Source organism: Anomaloglossus baeobatrachus, chromosome 1, assembly GCF_048569485.1.
Source record: "Anomaloglossus baeobatrachus isolate aAnoBae1 chromosome 1, aAnoBae1.hap1, whole genome shotgun sequence".
Taxonomy (NCBI): domain Eukaryota; kingdom Metazoa; phylum Chordata; class Amphibia; order Anura; family Aromobatidae; genus Anomaloglossus; species Anomaloglossus baeobatrachus.
Genome location: NC_134353.1, coordinates 172,055,233 through 172,080,565, shown reverse-complemented (window position 1 = coordinate 172,080,565; position 25,333 = coordinate 172,055,233). Strand labels below are relative to the sequence as shown.

Genomic DNA, 25,333 nt, shown 5'->3' with positions numbered 1-25,333 from the left:
CTATTTAAAAGAAAGAATTTTCCATTTTATTCCTTAATTTTCTTATTTAAACTTTATAGAAAGAAAGCAAATTTACTTCATAAGTCACGTTTAAATAAAACTTGTGCTAAGTTTAGCCTGATATGGATAAGCTGTCTAAATGATATTATTGAAAAGTGTGAAAATTGTTACATTTTTATAAAAACCATACTACAGGGGGCACTCGGATTTGAACCAAGGACCTCTTGATCTACAGTCAAATGCTCTGCCACTGAGCTATACCCCCTACATATTAATAAAAGAAATAATGTTTTTTTGTTTTTGATACATAAAATTTGAAGATTTTTAGAAACTTTTACATTGTGGTGCACTTCCTTTACTCTGATGTGCTTTAGTCTTTCCAAAAAAGACTTTGATGATTGCATAAAGCACACAAAATACTCAAGAATTTTTATTACACAGAATGACTCTTTGTTTTAGAGAGTCTGATGTATTAAATGAAACGATTTACATAAATTTTTTAATCACTATTTAAAAGAAAGAATTTTCCATTTTATTCCTTAATTTTCTTATTTAAACTTTATAGAAAGAAAGCAAATTTACTTCATAAGTCACGTTTAAACAAAACTTGTGCTAAGTTCAGAATGATATGGATAAGCTGTCTAAATGATATTATTGAAAGGTGTGAAAAAGGTTACATTTTTATGAAAACCATACTACAGGGGGCACTTGGATTTCAACCAAGGACCTCTTGATCTGCAGTCAAATGCTCGGCCACTGAGCTATACCCCCTACATATTAATAAAAGAAATAATGTTTTTTTGTTTTTGATACATAAAATTTGAAGATTTTTAGAAACTTTTACATTGTGGTGCACTTCCTTTACACTGATGTGCTTTAGTTTTTCCAAAAAAGACTTTGATGATTGCATAAAGCACACAAAATACTCAAGAATTTTTATTACACAGAATGACTCTTTGTTTTAGAGAGTCCGATGTATTAAATGAAACGATTTACATAATTTTTTTAATCACTATTTAAAAGAAAGAATTTTCCATTTTATTCCTTAATTTTCTTATTTAAACTTTATAGAAAGAAAGTAAATTTACTTCATAAGTCACGTTTAAATAAAACTTGTGCTAAGTTCAGCCTGATATGGATAAGCTGTCTAAATGATATTATTGAAAGGTGTGAAAATTGTTACATTTTTATGAAAACCATCCTACAGGGGGTACTTTGATTTGAACCAAGGACCTCTTGATCTGCAGTCAAATGCTCTGCCACTGAGCTATAAACCCTACATATTAATAAAAGAAATAATGTTTTTTTGTTTTTGATACATAAAATTTAAAGATTTTTAGAACCTTTTACATTGTGGTGCACTTCCTTTACTCTGATGTGCTTTAGTCTTTCCAAAAAAAAGACTTTGATGATTGCATAAATCACACAAAATATTCAAGAATTTTTATTACACAGAATGACTCTTTGTTTTAGAGAGTCCGATGTATTAAATGAAACGATTTACATAATTTTTTTAATCACTATTTAAAAGAAAGAATTTTCCATTTTATTCCTTAATTTTCTTATTTAAACTTTATAGAAAGAAAGCAAATTTACTTCATAAGTCACGTTTAAACAAAACTTGTGCTAAGTTCAGCCTGATATGGATAAGCTGTCTAAATGATATTATTGAAAGGTGTGAAAAAGGTTACATTTTTATAAAAACCATACGACAGGGGGCACTTGGATTTGAGCCAAGGACCTCTTGATCTGCAATCAAATGCTCTGCCACTGAGCTATACCCCCTACATATTAACAAGAAGAAATAATGTTTTTTTGTTTTTGATACATAAAATTTGAAGATTTTTAGAAACATTTACATTGTGGTGCACTTCCTTTACTCTGATGTGCTTTAGTCTTTCCAAAAAGACTTTGATGATTGCATAAAGCACACAAAATACTCAAGAATTTTTATTACACAGATAGACTCTTTGTTTTAGAAAGTCCGATGTATTAAATGAAACGATTTACATAATTTTTTTAATCACTATTTAAAAGAAAGAATTTTCCATTTTATTCCTTAATTTTCTTATTTAAACTTTATAGAAAGAAAGCAAATTTACTTCATAAGTCACGTTTAAATAAAACTTGTGCTAAGTTTAGCCTGATATGGATAAGCTGTCTAAATGATATTATTGAAAAGTGTGAAAATTGTTACATTTTTATAAAAACCATACTACAGGGAACACTCGGATTTGAACCAAGGACCTCTTGATCTACAGTCAAATGCTCTGCCACTGAGCTATACCCCCTACATATTAATAAAAGAAATAATGTTTTTTTGTTTTTAATACATAAAATTTGAAGATTTTTAGAAACTTTTACATTGTGGTGCACTTCCTTTACTCTGATGTGCTTTAGTCTTTCCAAAAAAGACTTTGATGATTGCATAAAGCACACAAAATACTCAAGAATTTTTATTACACAGAATGACTCTTTGTTTTAGAGAGTCTGATGTATTAAATGAAACGATTTACATAAATTTTTTAATCACTATTTAAAAGAAAGAATTTTCCATTTTATTCCTTAATTTTCTTATTTAAACTTTATAGAAAGAAAGCAAATTTACTTCATAAGTCACGTTTAAACAAAACTTGTGCTAAGTTCAGCCTGATATGGATAAGCTGTCTAAATGATATTATTGAAAGGTGTGAAAAAGGTTACATTTTTATAAAAACCATACGACAGGGGGCACTTGGATTTGAGCCAAGGACCTCTTGATCTGCAATCAAATGCTCTGCCACTGAGCTATACCCCCTACATATTAATAAAAGAAATAATGTTTTTTTTGTTTTTGATACATAAAATTTGAAGATTTTTAGAAACATTTACATTGTGGTGCACTTCCTTTACTCTGATGTGCTTTAGTCTTTCCAAAAAAGACTTTGATGATTGCATAAAGCACACAAAATACTCAAGAATTTTTATTACACAGAATGACTCTTTGTTTTAGAGAGTCTGATGTATTAAATGAAACGATTTACATACATTTTTTAATCACTATTTAAAAGAAAGAATTTTCCATTTTATTCCTTAATTTTCTTATTTAAACTTTATAGAAAGAAAGCAAATTTACTTCATAAGTCACGTTTAAACAAAGCTTGTGCTAAGTTCAGCCTGATATGGATAAGCTGTCTAAATGATATTATTGAAAGGTGTGAAATTGTTACATTTTTAAGAAAACCATACTACAGGGGTCACTCAGATTTGAACCAAGGACCTCTTTAACTGCAGTCAAATGCTCTGCCACTGAGCTATACCCCCTACATATTAATAAAAGAAATAATGTTTTTTTGTTTTTGATACATAAAATTTAAAGATTTTTAGAAACTTTTACATTGTGGTGCACTTCTTTTACTCTGATGTGCTTTAGTCTTTCAAAAAAAAGACTTTGATGATTGCATAAATCACACAAAATACTCAAGAATTTTTATTACACAGAATGACTCTTTGTTTTAGAGAGTCCGATGTATTAAATGAAACGATTTACATAATTTTTTAATCACTATTTAAAAGAAAGAATTTTCCATTTTATTCCTTAATTTTCTTATTTAAACTTTATAGAAAGAAAGCAAATTTACTTCATAAGTCATGTTTAAACAAAACTTGTGTTAAGTTCAGCCTGATATGGATAAGCTGTCTAAATGATATTATTGAAAGGTGTGAAAAAGGTTACATATTTATGAAAACCATACTACAGGGGGCACTTGGATTAGAGCCAAGGACCTCTTGATCTGCAGTCAAATGCTCTGCCACTGAGCTATACCCCCTACATATTAATAAAAGAAATAATGTTTTTTTACTTTTGATACATAAAATTTGAAGATTTTTAGAAACTTTTACATTGTGGTGCACTCCCTTTACTCTGATGTGCTTTAGTCTTTCCAAGAAAGTCTTTGATGATTGCATAAAGCACACAAAATACTCAAGAATTTTTATTACACAGAATGACTCTTTGTTTTAGAGAGTCCGATGTATTAAATGAAATGATTTACATAATTTTTTTAATCACTATTTAAAAGAAAGAATTTTCCATTTTATTCCTTAATTTTCTTATTTAAACTTTATAGAAAGAAAGCAAATTTACTTCATAAGTCATGTTTAAACAAAACTTGTGCTAAGTTCAGCCTGATATGTATAAGCTGTCTAAATGATATTATTGAAAGGTGTGAAAAAGGTTACATTTTTATAAAAACCATACGACAGGGGGCACTTGGATTTGAGCCAAGGACCTCTTGATCTGCAGTCAAATGCTCTGCCACTGAGCTATACCCCCTACATATTAATAAAAGAAATAATGTTTTTTTGTTTTTGATACATAAAATTTGAAGATTTTTAGAAACATTTACATTGTGGTGCAACTCCTTTACTCTGATGTGCTTTAGTCTTTCCAAAAAGACTTTGATGATTGCATAAAGCACACAAAATACTCAAGAATTTTTATTACACAGATAGACTCTTTGTTTTAGAAAGTCCGATGTATTAAATGAAACGATTTACATAATTTTTTTAATCACTATTTAAAAGAAAGAATTTTCCATTTTATTCCTTAATTTTCTTATTTAAACTTTATAGAAAGAAAGCAAATTTACTTCATAAGTCACGTTTAAATAAAACTTGTGCTAAGTTTAGCCTGATATGGATAAGCTGTCTAAATGATATTATTGAAAGGTGTGAAAATTGTTACATTTTTATAAAAACCATACTACAGGGGGCACTCGGATTTGAACCAACGACCTCTTGATCTACAGTCAAATGCTCTGCCACTGAGCTATACCCCCTAAATATTAATAAAAGAAATAATGTTTTTTTGTTTTTGATACATAAAATTTAAAGATTTTTAGAAACTTTTACATTGTGGTGCATTTCCTTTCCTCCGATGTGCTTTAGTCTTTCCAAAAAAAAGACTTTGATGATTGCATAAATCACACAAAATACTCAAGAATTTTTATTACACAGAATGACTCTTTGTTTTAGAGAGTCCGATGTATTAAATGAAACGATTTACATAATTTTTTTAATCACTATTTAAAAGAAAGAATTTTCCATTTTATTCCTTAATTTTCTTATTTAAACTTTATAGAAAGAAAGCAAATTTACTTCATAAGTCACGTTTAAACAAAACTTGTGCTAAGTTTAGCCTGATATGGATAAGCTGTCTAAATGATATTATTGAAAGGTGTGAAAAAGGTTACATTTTTATGAAAACCATACTACAGGCGGCACTTGGATTTGAGCCAAGGACCTCTTGATCTGCAGTCAAATGCTCTGCCACTGAGCTATACCCCCTACATATTATTAAAAGAAATAATGTTTTTTTGTTTTTGATACATAAAATTTGAAGATTTTTAGAAACTTTTACATTGTGGTGCACTTCCTTTACTCTGATGTGCTTTAGTCTTTCCAAAAAAGACTTTGATGATTGCATAAAGCACACAAAATACTCAAGAATTTTTATTACACAGAATGACTCTTTGTTTTAGAGAGTCTGATGTATTAAATGAAACGATTTACATACATTTTTTAATCACTATTTAAAAGAAAGAATTTTCCATTTTATTCCTTAATTTTCTTATTTAAACTTTATAGAAAGAAAGCAAATTTACTTCATAAGTCACGTTTAAATAAAACTTGTGCTAAGTTTAGCCTGATATGGATAAGCTGTCTAAATGATATTATTGAAAAGTGTGAAAGATGTTACATTTTTATAAAAACCATACTACAGGGGGCACTCGGATTTGAACCAAGGACCTCTTGATCTACAGTCAAATGCTCTGCCACTGAGCTATACCCCCTACATATTAAAAAAAGAAATAATGTTTTTTTGTTTTTGATACATAAAATTTAAAGATTTTTAGAAACTTTTACATTGTGGTGCATTTCCTTTCCTCCGATGTGCTTTAGTCTTTCCAAAAAAAAGACTTTGATGATTGCATAAATCACACAAAATACTCAAGAATTTTTATTACACAGAATGACTCTTTGTTTTAGAGAGTCTGATGTATTAAATGAAACGATTTACATAAATTTTTTAATCACTATTTAAAAGAAAGAATTTTCCATTTTATTCCTTAATTTTCTTATTTAAACTTTATAGAAAGAAAGCAAATTTACTTCATAAGTCACGTTTAAACAAAACTTGTGCTAAGTTCAGCCTGATATGGATAAGCTGTCTAAATGATATTATTGAAAGGTGTGAAATTGTTACATTTTTATGAAAACCATACTACAGGGGTCACTCAGATTTGAACCAAGGACCTCTTTAACTGCAGTCAAATGCTCTGCCACTGAGCTATACCCCCTACTTATTAATAAAAGAAATAATTTTTTTTGTTTTTGATACATAAAATTTGAAGATTTTTAGAAACTTTTACATTGTGGTGCACTTCCTTTACTCTGATGTGCTTTAGTCTTTCCAAGAAAGACTTTGATGATTGCATAAAGCACACAAAATACTCAAGAATTTTTATTACACAGAATGACTCTTTGTTTTAGAGAGTCCGATGTATTAAATAAAACGATTTACATAATTTTTTTAATCACTATTTAAAAGAAAGAATTTTCCATTTTATTCCTTAATTTTCTTATTTAAACTTTATAGAAAGAAAGCAAATTTACTTCATAAGTCACGTTTAAACAAAACTTGTGCTAAGTTCAGCCTGATATGGATAAGCTGTCTAAATGATATTATTGAAAGGTGTGAAAAAGGTTACATTTTTATGAAAACCATACTACAGGGGGCACTTGGATTAGAGCCAAGGACCTCTTGATCTGCAGTCAAATGCTCTGCCACTGAGCTATACCCCCTACATATTATTAAAAGAAATAATGTTTTTTTGTTTTTGATACATAAAATTTGAAGATTTTTAGAAACTTTTACATTGTGGTGCACTTCCTTTACTCTGATGTGCTTTAGTCTTTCCAAAAAAGACTTTGATGATTGCATAAAGCACACAAAATACTCAAGAATTTTTATTACACAGAATGACTCTTTGTTTTAGAGAGTCTGATGTATTAAATGAAACGATTTACATACATTTTTTAATCACTATTTAAAAGAAAGAATTTTCCATTTTATTCCTTAATTTTCTTATTTAAACTTTATAGAAAGAAAGCAAATTTACTTCATAAGTCACGTTTAAACAAAACTTGTGCTAAGTTCAGAATGATATGGATAAGCTGTCTAAATGATATTATTGAAAGGTGTGAAAAAGGTTACATTTTTATGAAAACCATACTACAGGGGGCACTTGGATTTCAGCCAAGGACCTCTTGATCTGCAGTCAAATGCGCGGCCACTGAGGTATACCCCCTACATATTAATAAAAGAAATAATGTTTTTTTGTTTTTGATACATAAAATTTGAAGATTTTTAGAAACTTTTACATTGTGGTGCACTTCCTTTACTCTGATGTGCTTTAGTTTTTCCAAAAAAGACTTTGATGATTGCATAAAGCACACAAAATACTCAAGAATTTTTATTACACAGAATGACTCTTTGTTTTAGAGAGTCCGATGTATTAAATGAAACGATTTACATAATTTTTTTAATCACTATTTAAAAGAAAGAATTTTCCATTTTATTCCTTAATTTTCTTATTTAAACTTTATAGAAAGAAAGCAAATTTACTTCATAAGTCACGTTTAAACAAAACTTGTGCTAAGTTCAGCCTGATATGGATAAGCTGTCTAAATGATATTATTGAAAGGTGTGAAAAAGGTTACATTTTTATAAAAACCATACGACAGGGGGCACTTGGATTTGAGCCAAGGACCTCTTGATCTGCAGTCAAATGCTCTGCCACTGAACTATACCCCCTACATATTAATAAAAGAAATAATGTTTTTTTGTTTTTGATACATAAAATTTGAAGATTTTTAGAAACATTTACATTGTGGTGCACTTCCTTTACTCTGATGTGCTTTAGTCTTTCCAAAAAGACTTTGATGATTGCATAAAGCACACAAAATACTGAAGAATTTTTATTACACAGATAGACTCTTTGTTTTAGAAAGTCCGATGTATTAAATGAAACGATTTACATAATTTTTTTAATCACTATTTAAAAGAAAGAATTTTCCATTTTATTCCTTAATTTTCTTATTTAAACTTTATAGAAAGAAAGCAAATTTACTTCATAAGTCACGTTTAAATAAAACTTGTGCTAAGTTTAGCCTGATATGGATAAGCTGTCTAAATGATATTATTGAAAAGTGTGAAAGATGTTACATTTTTATAAAAACCATACTACAGGGGGCACTCGGATTTGAACCAAGGACCTCTTGATCTACAGTCAAATGCTCTGCCACTGAGCTATACCCCCTACATATTAAAAAAAGAAATAATGTTTTTTTGTTTTTGATACATAAAATTTAAAGATTTTTAGAAACTTTTACATTGTGGTGCATTTCCTTTCCTCCGATGTGCTTTAGTCTTTCCAAAAAAAAGACTTTGATGATTGCATAAATCACACAAAATACTCAAGAATTTTTATTACACAGAATGACTCTTTGTTTTAGAGAGTCTGATGTATTAAATGAAACGATTTACATAAATTTTTTAATCACTATTTAAAAGAAAGAATTTTCCATTTTATTCCTTAATTTTCTTATTTAAACTTTATAGAAAGAAAGCAAATTTACTTCATAAGTCACGTTTAAACAAAACTTGTGCTAAGTTCAGCCTGATATGGATAAGCTGTCTAAATGATATTATTGAAAGGTGTGAAAAAGGTTACATTTTTATGAAAACCATACTACAGGGGGCACTTGGATTAGAGCCAAGGACCTCTTGATCTGCAGTCAAATGCTCTGCCACTGAGCTATACCCCCTACATATTAATAAAAGAAATAATGTTTTTTTGTTTTTGATACATAAAATTTGAAGATTTTTAGAAACTTTTACATTGTGGTGCTCTCCCTTTACTCTGATATGCTTTAGTCTTTCCAAGAAAGTCTTTGATGATTGCATAAAGCACACAAAATACTCAAGAATTTTTATTACACAGAATGACTCTTTGTTTTAGAGAGTCCGATGTATTAAATGAAACGATTTACATAATTTTTTTAATCACTATTTAAAAGAAAGAATTTTCCATTTTATTCCTTAATTTTCTTATTTAAACTTTATAGAAAGAAAGCAAATTTACTTCATAAGTCACGTTTAAATAAAACTTGTGCTAAGTTTAGCCTGATATGGATAAGCTGTCTAAATGATATTATTGAAAGGTGTGAAAATTGTTACATTTTTATAAAAACCATACTACAGGGGGCACTCGGATTTGAACCAAGGACCTCTTGATCTACAGTCAAATGCTCTGCCACTGAGCTTTACCCCCTACATATTAATAAAAGAAATAATGTTTTTTTGTTTTTGATACATAAAATTTAAAGATTTTTAGAAACTTTTACATTGTGGTGCATTTCCTTTCCTCCGATGTGCTTTAGTCTTTCCAAAAAAAAGACTTTGATGATTGCATAAATCACACAAAATACTCAAGAATTTTTATTACACAGAATGACTCTTTGTTTTAGAGAGTCCGATGTATTAAATGAAACGATTTACATAATTTTTTTAATCACTATTTAAAAGAAAGAATTTTCCATTTTATTCCTTAATTTTCCTATTTAAACTTTATAGAAAGAAAGCAAATTTACTTCATAAGTCACGTTTAAACAAAACTTGTGCTAAGTTTAGCCTGATATGGATAAGCTGTCTAAATGATATTATTGAAAGGTGTGAAAAAGGTTACATTTTTATGAAAACCATACTACAGGCGGCACTTGGATTTGAGCCAAGGACCTCTTGATCTGCAGTCAAATGCTCTGCCACTGAGCTATACCCCCTACATATTATTAAAAGAAATAATGTTTTTTTGTTTTTGATACATAAAATTTGAAGATTTTTAGAAACTTTTACATTGTGGTGCACTTCCTTTACTCTGATGTGCTTTAGTCTTTCCAAAAAAGACTTTGATGATTGCATAAAGCACACAAAATACTCAAGAATTTTTATTACACAGAATGACTCTTTGTTTTAGAGAGTCTGATGTATTAAATGAAACGATTTACATAAATTTTTTAATCACTATTTAAAAGAAAGAATTTTCCATTTTATTCCTTAATTTTCTTATTTAAACTTTATAGAAAGAAAGCAAATTTACTTCATAAGTCACGTTTAAACAAAACTTGTGCTAAGTTCAGAATGATATGGATAAGCTGTCTAAATGATATTATTGAAAGGTGTGAAAAAGGTTACATTTTTATGAAAACCATACTACAGGGGGCACTTGGATTTCAGCCAAGGTCCTCTTGATCTGCAGTCAAATGCTCGGCCACTGAGCTACACCCCCTACATATTAATAAAAGAAATAATGTTTTTTTGTTTTTGATACATAAAATTTGAAGATTTTTAGAAACTTTTACATTGTGGTGCACTTCCTTTACTCTGATGTGCTTTAGTTTTTCCAAAAAAGACTTTGATGATTGCATAAAGCACACAAAATACTCAAGAATTTTTATTACACAGAATGACTCTTTGTTTTAGAGAGTCCGATGTATTAAATGAAACGATTTACATAATTTTTTTAATCACTATTTAAAAGAAAGAATTTTCCATTTTATTCCTTAATTTTCTTATTTAAACTTTATAGAAAGAAAGCAAATTTACTTCATAAGTCACGTTTAAATAAAACTTGTGCTAAGTTCAGCCTGATATGGATAAGCTGTCTAAATGATATTATTGAAAGGTGTGAAAATTGTTACATTTTTATGAAAACCATCCTACAGGGGGTACTTTGATTTGAACCAAGGACCTCTTGATCTGCAGTCAAATGCTCTGCCACTGAGCTATAAACCCTACATATTAATAAAAGAAATAATGTTTTTTTGTTTTTGATACATAAAATTTAAAGATTTTTAGAACCTTTTACATTGTGGTGCACTTCCTTTACTCTGATGTGCTTTAGTCTTTCCAAAAAAAAGACTTTGATGATTGCATAAATCACACAAAATACTCAAGAATTTTTATTACACAGAATGACTCTTTGTTTTAGAGAGTCCGATGTATTAAATGAAACGATTTACATAATTTTTTTAATCACTATTTAAAAGAAAGAATTTTCCATTTTATTCCTTAATTTTCTTATTTAAACTTTATAGAAAGAAAGCAAATTTACTTCATAAGTCACGTTTAAACAAAACTTGTGCTAAGTTCAGCCTGATATGGATAAGCTGTCTAAATGATATTATTGAAAGGTGTGAAAAAGGTTACATTTTTATAAAAACCATACGACAGGGGGCACTTGGATTTGAGCCAAGGACCTCTTGATCTGCAGTCAAATGCTCTGCCACTGAGCTATACCCCCTACATATTAATAAAAGAAATAATGTTTTTTTGTTTTTGATACATAAAATTTGAAGATTTTTAGAAACATTTACATTGTGGTGCACTTCCTTTACTCTGATGTGCTTTAGTCTTTCCAAAAAGACTTTGATGATTGCATAAAGCACACAAAATACTCAAGAATTTTTATTACACAGATAGACTCTTTGTTTTAGAAAGTCCGATGTATTAAATGAAACGATTTACATAATTTTTTTAATCACTATTTAAAAGAAAGAATTTTCCATTTTATTCCTTAATTTTCTTATTTAAACTTTATAGAAAGAAAGCAAATTTACTTCATAAGTCACGTTTAAATAAAACTTGTGCTAAGTTTAGCCTGATATGGATAAGCTGTCTAAATGATATTATTGAAAGGTGTGAAAATTGTTACATTTTTATAAAACCCATACTACAGGGGGCACTCGGATTTGAACCAAGGACCTCTTGATCTACAGTCAAATGCTCTGCCACTGAGCTATACCCCCTACATATTAATAAAAGAAATAATGTTTTTTTGTTTTTGATACATAAAATTTAAAGATTTTTAGAAACTTTTACATTGTGGTGCATTTCCTTTCCTCCGATGTGCTTTAGTCTTTCCAAAAAAAAGACTTTGATGATTGCATAAATCACACAAAATACTCAAGAATTTTTATTACACAGAATGACTCTTTGTTTTAGAGAGTCTGATGTATTAAATGAAACGATTTACATAAATTTTTTAATCACTATTTAAAAGAAAGAATTTTCCATTTTATTCCTTAATTTTCTTATTTAAACTTTATAGAAAGAAAGCAAATTTACTTCATAAGTCACGTTTAAACAAAACTTGTGCTAAGTTCAGCCTGATATGGATAAGCTGTCTAAATGATATTATTGAAAGGTGTGAAATTGTTACATTTTTATGAAAACCATACTACAGGGGTCACTCAGATTTGAACCAAGGACCTCTTTAACTGCAGTCAAATGCTCTGCCACTGAGCTATACCCCCTACATATTAATAAAAGAAATAATGTTTTTTTGTTTTTGATACATAAAATTTAAAGATTTTTAGAAACTTTTACATTGTGGTGCACTTCTTTTACTCTGATGTGCTTTAGTCTTTCAAAAAAAAGACTTTGATGATTGCATAAATCACACAAAATACTCAAGAATTTTTATTACACAGAATGACTCTTTGTTTTAGAGAGTCCGATGTATTAAATGAAACGATTTACATAATTTTTTAATCACTATTTAAAAGAAAGAATTTTCCATTTTATTCCTTAATTTTCTTATTTAAACTTTATAGAAAGAAAGCAAATTTACTTCATAAGTCATGTTTAAACAAAACTTGTGCTAAGTTCAGCCTGATATGGATAAGCTGTCTAAATGATATTATTGAAAGGTGTGAAAAAGGTTACATTTTTATGAAAACCATACTACAGGGGGCACTTGGATTTGAGCCAAGGACCTCTTGATCTGCAGTCAAATGCTCTGCCACTGAGCTATACCCCCTACTTATTAATAAAAGAAATATTTTTTTTTGTTTTTGATACATAAAATTTGAAGATTTTTAGAAACTTTTACATTGTGGTGCACTTCCTTTACTCTGATGTGCTTAAGGGTATGTGCGCACGTTGCTTTTTACCTGCTTTTTACCTGCTTTTTTGCTGCTTTTTCTTCTGCGCTGTTTAATGCCAAAATGGATGTGTTCTTCTATTCAAGCAAAGTCTATGGGAATTTGGGTTTCTTGTTCACACTATGTTGTTCAAAATGCTGCCTTTTTGTGGCAGAACTTTGGTCAAAAACTCAGCTTTTCAAAGAAGCAACATGTCAATTGTTTTTGCCATTTGGGTTTTGAACTGCAAAGCTGAGTTTTTGACCAAAGTTCTGGCACAAAAAGGCAGCATTTTGAACAACATAGTGTGAACAAGAAACCCAAATTCCCATAGACTTTGCTTGAATAGAAGAACACATCCATTTTGGCATTAAACAGCGCAGAAGAAAAAGCAGCAAAAAAGCAGGTAAAAAGCAACGTGCGCACATACCCTTAGTCTTTCCAAGAAAGACTTTGATGATTGCATAAAGCACACAAAATACTCAAGAATTTTTATTACACAGAATGACTCTTTGTTTTAGAGAGTCCGATGTATTAAATAAAACGATTTACATAATTTTTTTAATCACTATTTAAAAGAAAGAATTTTCCATTTTATTCCTTAATTTTCTTATTTAAACTTTATAGAAAGAAAGCAAATTTACTTCATAAGTCACGTTTAAACAAAACTTGTGCTAAGTTCAGCCTGATATGGATAAGCTGTCTAAATGATATTATTGAAAGGTGTGAAAAAGGTTACATTTTTATGAAAACCATACTACAGGGGGCACTTGGATTAGAGCCAAGGACCTCTTGATCTGCAGTCAAATGCTCTGCCACTGAGCTATACCCCCTACATATTAATAAAAGAAATAATGTTTTTTTGTTTTTGATACATAAAATATGAAGATTTTTAGAAACTTTTACATTGTGGTGCACTCCCTTTACTCTGATGTGCTTTAGTCTTTCCAAGAAAGTCTTTGATGATTGCATAAAGCACACAAAATACTCAAGAATTTTTATTACACAGAATGACTCTTTGTTTTAGAGAGTCCGATGTATTAAATGAAACGATTTACATAATTTTTTTAATCACTATTTAAAAGAAAGAATTTTCCATTTTATTCCTTAATTTTCTTATTTAAACTTTATAGAAAGAAAGCAAATTTACTTCATAAGTCATGTTTAAACAAAACTTGTGCTAAGTTCAGCCTGATATGTATAAGCTGTCTAAATGATATTATTGAAAGGTGTGAAAAAGGTTACATTTTTATGAAAACCATACTACAGGTGGCACTTGGATTTGAACCAAGGACCTCTTGATCTGCAGTCAAATGCTCTGCCACTGAGCTATACCCCCTACATATTAATAAAAGAAATAATGTTTTTTTGTTTTTGATACATAAAATTTGAAGATTTTTAGAAACTTTTACATTGTGGTGCACTTCCTTTACTCTGATGTGCTTTAGTCTTTCCAAAAAAGACTTTGATGATTGCATAAAGCACACAAAATACTCAAGAATTTTTATTACACAGAATGACTCTTTGTTTTAGAGAGTCCGATGTATTAAATGAAACGATTTACATAATTTTTTTAATCACTATTTAAAAGAAAGAATTTTCCATTTTATTCCTTAATTTTCTTATTTAAACTTTATAGAAAGAAAGCAAATTTACTTCATAAGTCATGTTTAAACAAAACTTGTGCTAAGTTCAGCCTGATATGGATAAGCTGTCTAAATGATATTATTGAAAGGTGTGAAAAAGGTTACATTTTTATGAAAACCATAGTACAGGGGGCACTTGGATTTGAGCCAAGGACCTCTTGATCTGCAGTCAAATGCTCTGCCACTGAGCTATACCCGCTACATGTTAATTAAAGAAATAATGTTTTTTTGTTTTTGATACATAAAATTTGAAGATTTTTAGAAACTTTTACATTGTGGTGCACTTCCTTTACCTTGATGTGCTTTAGTCTTTCCAAAAAAGACTTTGATGATTGCATAAAGCACACAAAATACTCAAGAATTTTTTTTACACAGAATGACTCTTTGTTTTAGAGAGTCTGATGTATTAAATGAAACGATTTACATAATTTTTTTAATCACTATTTAAAAGAAAGAATTTTCCATTTTATTCCTTAATTTTCTTATTTAAACTTTATAGAAAGAAAGCAAATTTACTTCATAAGTCACGTTTAAATAAAACTTGTGCTAAGTTCAGCCTGATATGGATAAGCTGTCTAAATGATATTATTGAAAGGTGTGAAAATTGTTACATTTTTATGAAAACCATACTACAGGGGGCACATGGATTTGAACCAAGGACCTCTTGATCTACAGTCAAATGCTCGGCCACTGAGCTATACCCCCTACATATTAATAAAAGAAATATTTTTTTTTGTTTTTGATACATAAAATTTAAAGATTTTTAGAAACTTTTACATTGTGGTGCATTTCCTTTACTCTGATGTGCTTTAGTCTTTCCAAAAAAAAGACTTTGATGATTGCATAAATCACACAAAATACTCAAGAATTTTTATTACACAGAATGACTCTTTGTTTTAGAGAGTCCGATGTATTAAATGAAACGATTTACATAATTTTTTAATCACTATTTAAAAGAAAGAATTTTCCATTTTATTCCTTAATTTTCTTATTTAAACTTTATAGAAAGAAAGCAAATTTACTTCATAAGTCATGTTTAAACAAAACTTGTGCTAAGTTCAGCCTGATATGGATAATCTGTCTAAATGATATTATTGAAAGGTGTGAAAAAGGTTACATTTTTATGAAAACCATACTACAGGGGGCACTTGGATTTGAGCCAAGGACCTCTTGATCTGCAGTCAAATGCTCTGCCACTGAGCTATACCCCCTACTTATTAATAAAAGAAATAATTTTTTTTGTTTTTGATACATAAAATTTGAAGATTTTTAGAAACTTTTACATTGTGGTGCACTTCCTTTACTCTGATGTGCTTTAGTCTTTCCAAGAAAGACTTTGATGATAGCATAAAGCACACAAAATACTCAAGAATTTTTATTACACAGAAGGACTCTTTGTTTTAGAGAGTCCGATGTATTAAATGAAACGATTTACATAATTTTTTTATTCACTATTTAAAAGAAAGAATTTTCCATTTTATTCCTTAATTTTCTTATTTAAACTTTATAGAAAGAAAGCAAATTTACTTCATAAGTGACGTTTAAACAAAACTTGTGCTAAGTTCAGCCTGATATGGATAAGCTGTCTAAATGATATTATTGAAAGGTGTGAAAAAGGTTACATTTTTATGAAAACCATACTACAGGCGGCACTTGGATTTGAGCCAAGGACCTCTTGATCTGGAGTCAAATGCTCTGCCACTGAGCTATACCCCCTACATATTAATAAAAGAAATAATGTTTTTTTGTTTTTGATACATAAAATTTGAAGATTTTTAGAAACTTTTACATTGTGGTGCACTTCCTTTACTCTGATGTGCTTTAGTCTTTCCAAAAAAGACTTTGATGATTGCATAAAGCACACAAAATACTCAAGAATTTTTATTACACAGAATGACTCTTTGTTTTAGAGAGTCTGATGTATTAAATGAAACGATTTACATAATTTTTTTAATCACTATTTAAAAGAAAGAATTTTCCATTTTATTCCTTAGTTTTCTTATTTAAACTTTATAGAAAGAAAGCAAATTTACTTCATAAGTCATGTTTAAACAAAACTTGTGCTAAGTTCAGCCTGATATGGATAAGATGTCTAAATGATATTATTGAAAGGTGTGAAAAAGGTTACATTTTTATGAAAACCATCCTACAGGGGGCACTTAGATTTTAGCCAAGGACCTCTTGATCTGCAGTCAAATGCTCTGCCACTGAGCTATACCCCCTACATATTAATAAAAGAAATAATGTTTTTTTGTTTTTGATACATAAAATTTGAAGATTTTTAGAAACTTTTACATTGTGGTGCACTTCCTTTACTCTGATGTGCTTTAGTCTTTCCAAGAAAGACTTTGATGATTGCATAAAGCACACAAAATACTCAAGAATTTTTATTACACAGAATGACTCTTTGTTTTAGAGAGTCCGATGTATTAAATAAAACGATTTACATAATTTTTTTAATCACTATTTAAAAGAAAGAATTTTCCATTTTATTCCTTAATTTTCTTATTTAAACTTTATAGAAAAAAAGCAAATTTACTTCATAAGTCACGTTTAAACAAAACTTGTGCTAAGTTCAGCCTGATATGGATAAGCTGTCTAAATGATATTATTGAAAGGTGTGAAAAAGGTTACATTTTTATGAAAACCATACTACAGGGGGCACTTGGATTAGAGCCAAGGACCTCTTGATCTGCAGTCAAATGCTCTGCCACTGAGCTATACCCCCTACATATTAATAAAAGAAATAATGTTTTTTTGTTTTTGATACATAAAATTTGAAGATTTTTAGAAACTTTTACATTGTGGTGCACTCCCTTTACTCTGATGTGCTTTAGTCTTTCCAAGAAAGTCTTTGATGATTGCATAAAGCACACAAAATACTCAAGAATTTTTATTACACAGAATGACTCTTTGTTTTAGAGAGTCCGATGTATTAAATGAAACGATTTACATAATTTTTTTAATCACTATTTAAAAGAAAGAATTTTCCATTTTATTCCTTAATTTTCTTATTTAAACTTTATAGAAAGAAAGCAAATTTACTTCATAAGTCATGTTTAAACAAAACTTGTGCTAAGTTCAGCCTGATATGTATAAGCTGTCTAAATGATATTATTGAAAGGTGTGAAAAAGGTTACATTTTTATGAAAACCATACTACAGGTGGCACTTGGATTTGAACCAAGGACCTCTTGATCTGCAGTCAAATGCTCTGCCACTGAGCTATACCCCCTACATATTAATAAAAGAAATAATGTTTTTTTGTTTTTGATACATAAAATTTGAAGATTTTTAGAAACTTTTACATTGTGGTGCACTTCCTTTACTCTGATGTGCTTTAGTCTTTCCAAAAAAGACTTTGATGATTGCATAAAGCACACAAAATACTCAAGAATTTTTATTACACAGAATGACTCTTTGTTTTAGAGAGTCCGATGTATTAAATGAAACGATTTACATAATTTTTTTAATCACTATTTAAAAGAAAGAATTTTCCATTTTATTCCTTAATTTTCTTATTTAAACTTTATAGAAAGAAAGCAAATTTACTTCATAAGTCATGTTTAAACAAAACTTGTGCTAAGTTCAGCCTGATATGGATAAGCTGTCTAAATGATATTATTGAAAGGTGTGAAAAAGGTTACATTTTTATGAAAACCATACTACAGGGGGCACTTGGATTTGAGCCAAGGACCTCTTGATCTGCAGTCAAATGCTCTGCCACTGAGCTATACCCGCTACATATTAATAAAAGAAATAATGTTTTTTTGTTTTTGATACATAAAATTTGAAGATTTTTAGAAACTTTTACATTGTGGTGCACTTCCTTTACTCTGATGTGCTTTAGTCTTTCCAAGAAAGACTTTGATGATTGCATAAAGCACACAAAATACTCAAGAATTTTTTTTACACAGAATGACTCTTTGTTTTAGAGAGTCTGATGTATTAAATGAAACGATTTACATAATTTTTTAATCACTATTTAAAAGAAAGAATTTTCCATTTTATTCCTTAATTTTCTTATTTAAACTTTATAGAAAGAAAGCAAATTTACTTCATAAGTCACGTTTAAATAAAACTTGTGCTAAGTTCAGCCTGATATGGATAAGCTGTCTAAATGATATTATTGAAAGGTGTGAAAATGGTTACATTTTTATGAAAACCATACTACAGGGGGCACTTGGATTTGAACCAAGGACCTCTTGATCTACAGTCAAATGCTCTGCCACTGAGCTATACCCCCTACATATTAATAAAAGAAATAATTTTTTTTGTTTTTGATACATAAAGTTTAAAGATTTTTAGAAACTTTTACATTGTGGTGCATTTCCTTTACTCTGATGTGCTTTAGTCTTTCCAAAAAAAAGACTTTGATGATTGCATAAATCACACAAAATACTCAAGAATTTTTATTACACAGAATGACTCTTTGTTTTAGAGAGTCCGATGTATTAAATGAAACGATTTACATAAATTTTTTAATCACTATTTAAATGAAAGAATTTTCCATTTTATTCCTTAATTTTCTTATTTAAACTTTATAGAAAGAAAGCAAATTTACTTCATAAGTCATGTTTAAACAAAACTTGTGCTAAGCTCAGCCTGATATGGATAAGCTGTCTAAATGATATTATTGAAAGGTGTGAAAAAGGTTACATTTTTATGAAAACCATACTAAAGGGGGCACTTGGATTTGAGCCAAGGACCTCTTGATCTGCAGTCAAATGCTCTGCCACTGAGCTATACCCGCTACATATTATTAAAAGAAATAATGTTTTTTTGTTTTTGATACATAAAATTTGAAGATTTTTAGAAACTTTTACATTGTGGTGCACTTCCTTTACTCTGATGTGCTTTAGTCTTTCCAAGAAAGACTTTGATGATTGCATAAAGCACACAAAATACTCAAGAATTTTTATTACACAGAATGACTCTTTGTTTTAGAGAGTCCGATGTATTAAATGAAATGATTTACATAATTTTTTTTAATCACTATTTAAAAGAAAGAATTTTCCATTTTATTCCTTAATTTTCTTATTTAAACTTTATATAAAGAAAGCAAATTTACTTCATAAGTCACGTTTAAACAAAACTTGTGCTAAGTTCAGCCTGATATGGATAAACTGTCTAAATAATATTATTGAAAGGTGTGAAAAAGGTTACATTTCTATGAAAACCATACTACAGGGGGTACTTGGATTTGAGCCAAGGACCTCTTGATTTGCAGTCAAATGCTCTGCCACGGAGCTATACCCCCTACATATTAATAAAAGAATAATGTTTTTTTGTTTTTGATACATAAAATTTAAAGATTTTTAAAAACTTTTTCATTGTGGTGCACTTCCTTTACTCTGATGTGCTTTAGTCTTTCCAAAAAAAAGACTTTGATGATTGCATAAATCACACAAAATACTCAAGAATTTTTATTACACAGAATGACTCTTTGTTTTAGAGAGTCCGATGTATTAAATGAAACGATTTACATAATTTTTTTAATCACTATTAAAAAGAAAGAATTTTCCATTTTATTCCTTAATTTTCTTATTTAAACTTTATAGAAAGAAAGCAAATTTACTTCATAAGTCATGTTTAAACAAAACTTGTGCTAAGTTCAGCCTGGTATGGATAAGCTGTCTAAATGATATTATTGAAAGGTGTGAAAAAGGTTACATTTTTATGAAAACCATACTACAGGGGGCACTTGGATTAGAGCCAAGGACCTCTTGATCTGCAGTCAAATGCTCTGCCACTGAGCTATACCCCCTACATATTAATAAAAGAAATAATGTTTTTTTGTTTTTGATACATAAAATTTGAAGATTTTTAGAAACTTTTACATTGTGGTGCACGCCCTTTACTCTGATGTGCTTTAGTCTTTCCAAGAAAGTCTTTGATGATTGCATAAAGCACACAAAATACTCAAGAATTGTTATTACACAGAATGACTCTTTGTTTTAGAGAGTCCGATGTATTAAATGAAACGATTTACATAATTTTTTTAATCACTATTTAAAAGAAAGAATTTTCCATTTTATTCCTTAATTTTCTTATTTAAACTTTATAGAAAGAAAGCAAATTTACTTCATAAGTCATGTTTAAACAAAACTTGTGCTAAGTTCAGCCTGATATGTATAAGCTGTCTAAATGATATTATTGAAAGGTGTGAAAAAGGTTACATTTTTATGAAAACCATACTACAGGTGGCACTTGGATTTGAACCAAGGACCTCTTGATCTGCAGTCAAATGCTCTGCCACTGAGCTATACCCCCTACATATTAATAAAAGAAATAATGTTTTTTTGTTTTTGATACATAAAATTTGAAGATTTTTAGAAACTTTTACATTGTGGTGCACTTCCTTTACACTGATGTGCTTTAGTCTTTCCAAAAAAGACTTTGATGATTGCATAAAGCACACAAAATTCTCAAGAATTTTTATTACACAGAATGACTCTTTGTTTTAGAGAGTCCGATGTATTAAATGAAACGATTTACATAATTTTTTTAATCACTATTTAAAAGAAAGAACTTTCCATTTTATTCCTTAATTTTCTTATTTAAACTTTATAGAAAGAAAGCAAATTTACTTCATAAGTCATGTTTAAACAAAACTTGTGCTAAGTTCAGCCTGATATGGATAAGCTGTCTAAATGATATTATTGAAAGGTGTGAAAAAGGTTACATTTTTATGAAAACCATACTACAGGGGGCACTTGGATTAGAGCCAAGGACCTCTTGATCTGCAGTCAAATGCTCTGCCACTGAGCTATACCCCCTACATATTAATAAAAGAAATAATGTTTTTTTGTTTTTGATACATAAAATTTGAAGATTTTTAGAAACTTTTACATTGTGGTGCACTTCCTTTACTCTCATGTGCTTTAGTCTTTCCAAGAAAGACTTTGATGATTGCATAAAGCACACAAAATACTCAAGAATTTTTATTACACAGAATGACTCTTTGTTTTAGAGAGTCCGATGTATTAAATGAAATGATTTACATAATTTTTTTTAATCACTATTTAAAAGAAAGAATTTTCCATTTTATTCCTTAATTTTCTTATTTAAACTTTATAGAAAGAAAGCAAATTTACTTCATAAGTCACGTTTAAACAAAACTTGTGCTAAGTTCAGCCTGATATGGATAAGCTGTCTAAATGATATTATTGAAAGGTGTGAAAAAGGTTACATTTTTATGAAAGCCATACTACAGGTGGCACTTGGATTTGAGCCAAGGACCTCTTGATCTGCAGTCAAATGCTCTGCCACTGAGATATACCCCCTACATATTAACAAAAGAAATAATTTTTTTTGTTTTTGATACATAAAATTTGAAGATTTTTAGAAACGTTTACATTGTGGTGCACTTCCTTTACTCTGATGTGCTTTAGTCTTTCCAAAAAAGACTTTGATGATTGCATAAAGCACACAAAATACTCAAGAATTTTTTTTACACAGAATGACTCTTTTTTTTAGAGAGTCTGATGTATTAAATGAAACGATTTACATAATTTTTTTAATCACTATTTAAAAGAAAGATATTTCCATTTTATTCCTTTATTTTCTTATTTAAACTTTATAGAAAGAAAGCAAATTTACTTCATAAGTCACGTTTAAATAAAACTTGTGCTAAGTTCAGCCTGATATGGATAAGCTGTCTAAATGATATTATTGAAAGGTGTGAAAATTGTTACATTTTTATGAAAACCATACAACAGGGGGCACTCGGATTTGAACCAAGGACCTCTTGATCTACAGTCAAATGCTCTGCCACTGAGCTATACCCCCTACATAATAATAAAAGAAATAATTTTTTTTTTTTTTGATACATAAAATTTAAAGATTTTTAGAAACTTTTACATTGTGGTGCATTTCCTTTACTCTGATGTGCTTTAGTCTTTCCAAAAAAAAGACTTTGATGATTGCATAAATCACACAAAATACTCAAGAATTTTTATTACACAGAATGACTCTTTGTTTTAGAGAGTCCGATGTATTAAATGAAACGATTTACATAATTTTTTTAATCACTATTTAAAAGAAAGAAGTTGCCATTTTATTCCTTAATTTTCTTATTTAAACTTTATAGAAAGAAAGCAAATTTACTTCATAAGTCACGTTTAAACAAAACTTGTGCTAAGTTCAGCCTGATATGGATAAGCTGTCTAAATGATATTATTGAAAGGTGTGAAAAAGGTTACATTTTTATGAAAACCATACTACAGGTGGCTCCTGGATTTGAGCCAAGGACCTCTTGATCTGCAGTCAAATGCTCTGCCACTGAGCTATACCCCCTACATATTAGTAAAAGAAATAATGTTTTTTTGTTTTTGATACATAAAATTTGAAGATTTTTAGAAACTTTTACATTGTGGTGCACTTCCTTTACTCTGATGTGCTTTATTCTTTCCAAAAAAGACTTTGATGATTGCATAAAGCACACAAAATACTCAAGAATTTTTATTACACAGAATGACTCTTTGTTTTAGAGAGTCTGATGTATTAAATGAAACGATTTACATAATTTTTTTAATCACTATTTAAAAGAAAGAATTTTCCATTTTATTCCTTAATTTTCTTATTTAAACTTTATAGAAAGAAAGCAAATTTACTTCATAAGTCACGTTTAAATAAAACTTGTGCTAAGTTCAGCCTGATATGGATAAGCTGTCTAAATGATATTATTGAAAGGTGTGAAAATTGTTACATTTTTATGAAAACCATACTACAGGGGGCACTGGGATTTGAACCAAGGACCTCTTGATCTACCGTCAAATGCTCTGCCACTGAGGTATACCCCCTACATATTAATGAAAGAAATAATGTTTTTTTGTTTTTGATACATAAAATTTAAAGATTTTTAGAAACCTTTACATTGTGGTGCATTTCCTTTACTCTGATGTGCTTTAGTCTTTCCAAAAAAAAGACTTTGATGATTGCATAAATCACACAAAATACTCAAGAATTTTTATTACACAGAATGACTCTTTGTTTTAGAGAGTCCGATGTATTAAATAAAACGATTTACATAATTTTTTTAATCACTATTTAAAAGAAAGAAGTTTCCATTTTATTCCTTAATTTTCTTATTTAAACTTTATAGAAAGAAAGCAAATTTACTTCATAAGTCACGTTTAAACAAAACTTGTGCTAAGTTCAGCCTGATATGGATAAGCTGTCTAAATGATAATATTGAAAGGTGTGAAAAAGGTTACATTTTTATGAAAACCATACTACAGGCGGCACTTGGATTTGAGCCAAGGACATCTTGATCTGCAGTCAAATGCTCCGCCACTGAGCTATACCCCCTACATAGTAACAAAAGAAATAATGTTTTTTTGTTTTTGGTACATAAAATTTGAAGATTTTTAGAAACTTTTACATTGTGGTGCACTTCCTTTACTCTGATGTGCTTTAGTCTTTCCAAAAAAGACTTTGATGATTGCATAAAGCACACAAAATACTCAAGAATTTTTATTACACAGAATGACTCTTTGTTTTAGAGAGTCCGATGTATTAAATGAAACGATTTACATAATTTTTTTAATCACTATTTAAAAGAAAGAATTTTCCATTTTATTCCTTAATTTTCTTATTTAAACTTTATAGAAAGAAAGCAAATGTACTTCATAAGTCACGTTTAAACAAAACTTGTGCTAAGTTCAGCCTGATATGGATAAGCTGTCTAAATGATATTATTGAAAGGTGTGAAAAAGGTTACATTTTTATGAAAACCATGCTACAGACGGCACTTGGATTTGAGCCAAGGACCTCTTGATCTACAGTCAAATGCTCTGCCACTGAGCTATACCCCCTACATATTAATAAAAGAAATAATGTTTTTTTGTTTTTGATACATAAAATTTGAAGATTTTTAGAAACTTTTACATTGCGGTGCACTTCCTTTACTCTGATGTGCTTTAGTCTTTCCAAAAAAGACTTTGATGATTGCATAAATCACACAAAATATTCAAGAATTTTTATTACACAGAATGACTCTTTGTTTTAGAGAGTCCGATGTATTAAATGAAACGATTTACATAATTTTTTTAATCACTATTTAAAAGAAAGAATTTTCCATTTTATTCCTTAATTTTCTTATTTAAACTTTATAGAAAGAAAGCAAATTTACTTCATAAGTCATGTTTAAACAAAACTTGTGCTAAGTTCAGCCTGATATGGATAAGCTGTCTAAATGATATTATTGAAAGGTGTGAAAAAGGTTACATTTTTATGAAAACCATACCACAGGGGGTACTTGAATTTGAGCCAAGGACCTCTTGATCTGCAGTCAAATGCTCTGCCACTGAGCTATACCCCCTACATATTAATAAAAGAAATAATGTTTTTTTGTTTTTGATACATAAAATTTGAAGATTTTTAGAAACTTTTACATTGTGGTGCACTTCCTTTACTCTGATGTGCTTTAGTCTTTCCAAGAAAGACTTTGATGATTGCATAAAGCACACAAAATACTCAAGAATTTTTATTACACAGAATGACTCTTTGTTTTAGAGAGTCTGATGTATTAAATGAAACGATTTACATAATTTTTTTAATCACTATTTAAAAGAAAGAATTTTCCATTTTATTCCTTAATTTTCTTATTTAAACTTTATAAAAAGAAAGCAAATTTACTTTATAAGTCACGTTTAAATA

General features: G+C 29.2%; 11 non-coding genes across 11 annotated transcripts; all 11 read right to left on the bottom strand.

Annotated features, from left to right (window-relative positions):
* Window positions 1-193: 193 nt before the first annotated feature.
* Window positions 194-265, bottom strand: TRNAY-GUA (transfer RNA tyrosine (anticodon GUA)). Its single transcript has one exon. It is a non-coding gene; the product is annotated as a tRNA-Tyr (tRNA).
* Window positions 266-2,219: 1,954 nt separating this feature from the next.
* Window positions 2,220-2,291, bottom strand: TRNAY-GUA (transfer RNA tyrosine (anticodon GUA)). Its single transcript has one exon. It is a non-coding gene; the product is annotated as a tRNA-Tyr (tRNA).
* A 3,471-nt stretch (window positions 2,292-5,762) lies between these two features.
* TRNAY-GUA (transfer RNA tyrosine (anticodon GUA)) lies at window positions 5,763-5,834 on the bottom strand. The gene has a single exon. It is a non-coding gene; the product is annotated as a tRNA-Tyr (tRNA).
* Window positions 5,835-8,291: 2,457 nt separating this feature from the next.
* Window positions 8,292-8,363, bottom strand: TRNAY-GUA (transfer RNA tyrosine (anticodon GUA)). The gene has a single exon. It is a non-coding gene; the product is annotated as a tRNA-Tyr (tRNA).
* A 3,475-nt stretch (window positions 8,364-11,838) lies between these two features.
* On the bottom strand, window positions 11,839-11,910 carry TRNAY-GUA (transfer RNA tyrosine (anticodon GUA)). Its single transcript has one exon. It is a non-coding gene; the product is annotated as a tRNA-Tyr (tRNA).
* A 2,383-nt stretch (window positions 11,911-14,293) lies between these two features.
* TRNAC-GCA (transfer RNA cysteine (anticodon GCA)) lies at window positions 14,294-14,365 on the bottom strand. Its single transcript has one exon. It is a non-coding gene; the product is annotated as a tRNA-Cys (tRNA).
* A 1,951-nt stretch (window positions 14,366-16,316) lies between these two features.
* On the bottom strand, window positions 16,317-16,388 carry TRNAW-CCA (transfer RNA tryptophan (anticodon CCA)). The gene has a single exon. It is a non-coding gene; the product is annotated as a tRNA-Trp (tRNA).
* A 1,446-nt stretch (window positions 16,389-17,834) lies between these two features.
* Window positions 17,835-17,906, bottom strand: TRNAC-GCA (transfer RNA cysteine (anticodon GCA)). The gene has a single exon. It is a non-coding gene; the product is annotated as a tRNA-Cys (tRNA).
* Window positions 17,907-18,845: 939 nt separating this feature from the next.
* On the bottom strand, window positions 18,846-18,917 carry TRNAY-GUA (transfer RNA tyrosine (anticodon GUA)). Its single transcript has one exon. It is a non-coding gene; the product is annotated as a tRNA-Tyr (tRNA).
* Window positions 18,918-20,872: 1,955 nt separating this feature from the next.
* On the bottom strand, window positions 20,873-20,944 carry TRNAC-GCA (transfer RNA cysteine (anticodon GCA)). The gene has a single exon. It is a non-coding gene; the product is annotated as a tRNA-Cys (tRNA).
* A 1,446-nt stretch (window positions 20,945-22,390) lies between these two features.
* On the bottom strand, window positions 22,391-22,462 carry TRNAY-GUA (transfer RNA tyrosine (anticodon GUA)). Its single transcript has one exon. It is a non-coding gene; the product is annotated as a tRNA-Tyr (tRNA).
* Between the last annotated feature and the right edge of the window lie 2,871 nt (window positions 22,463-25,333).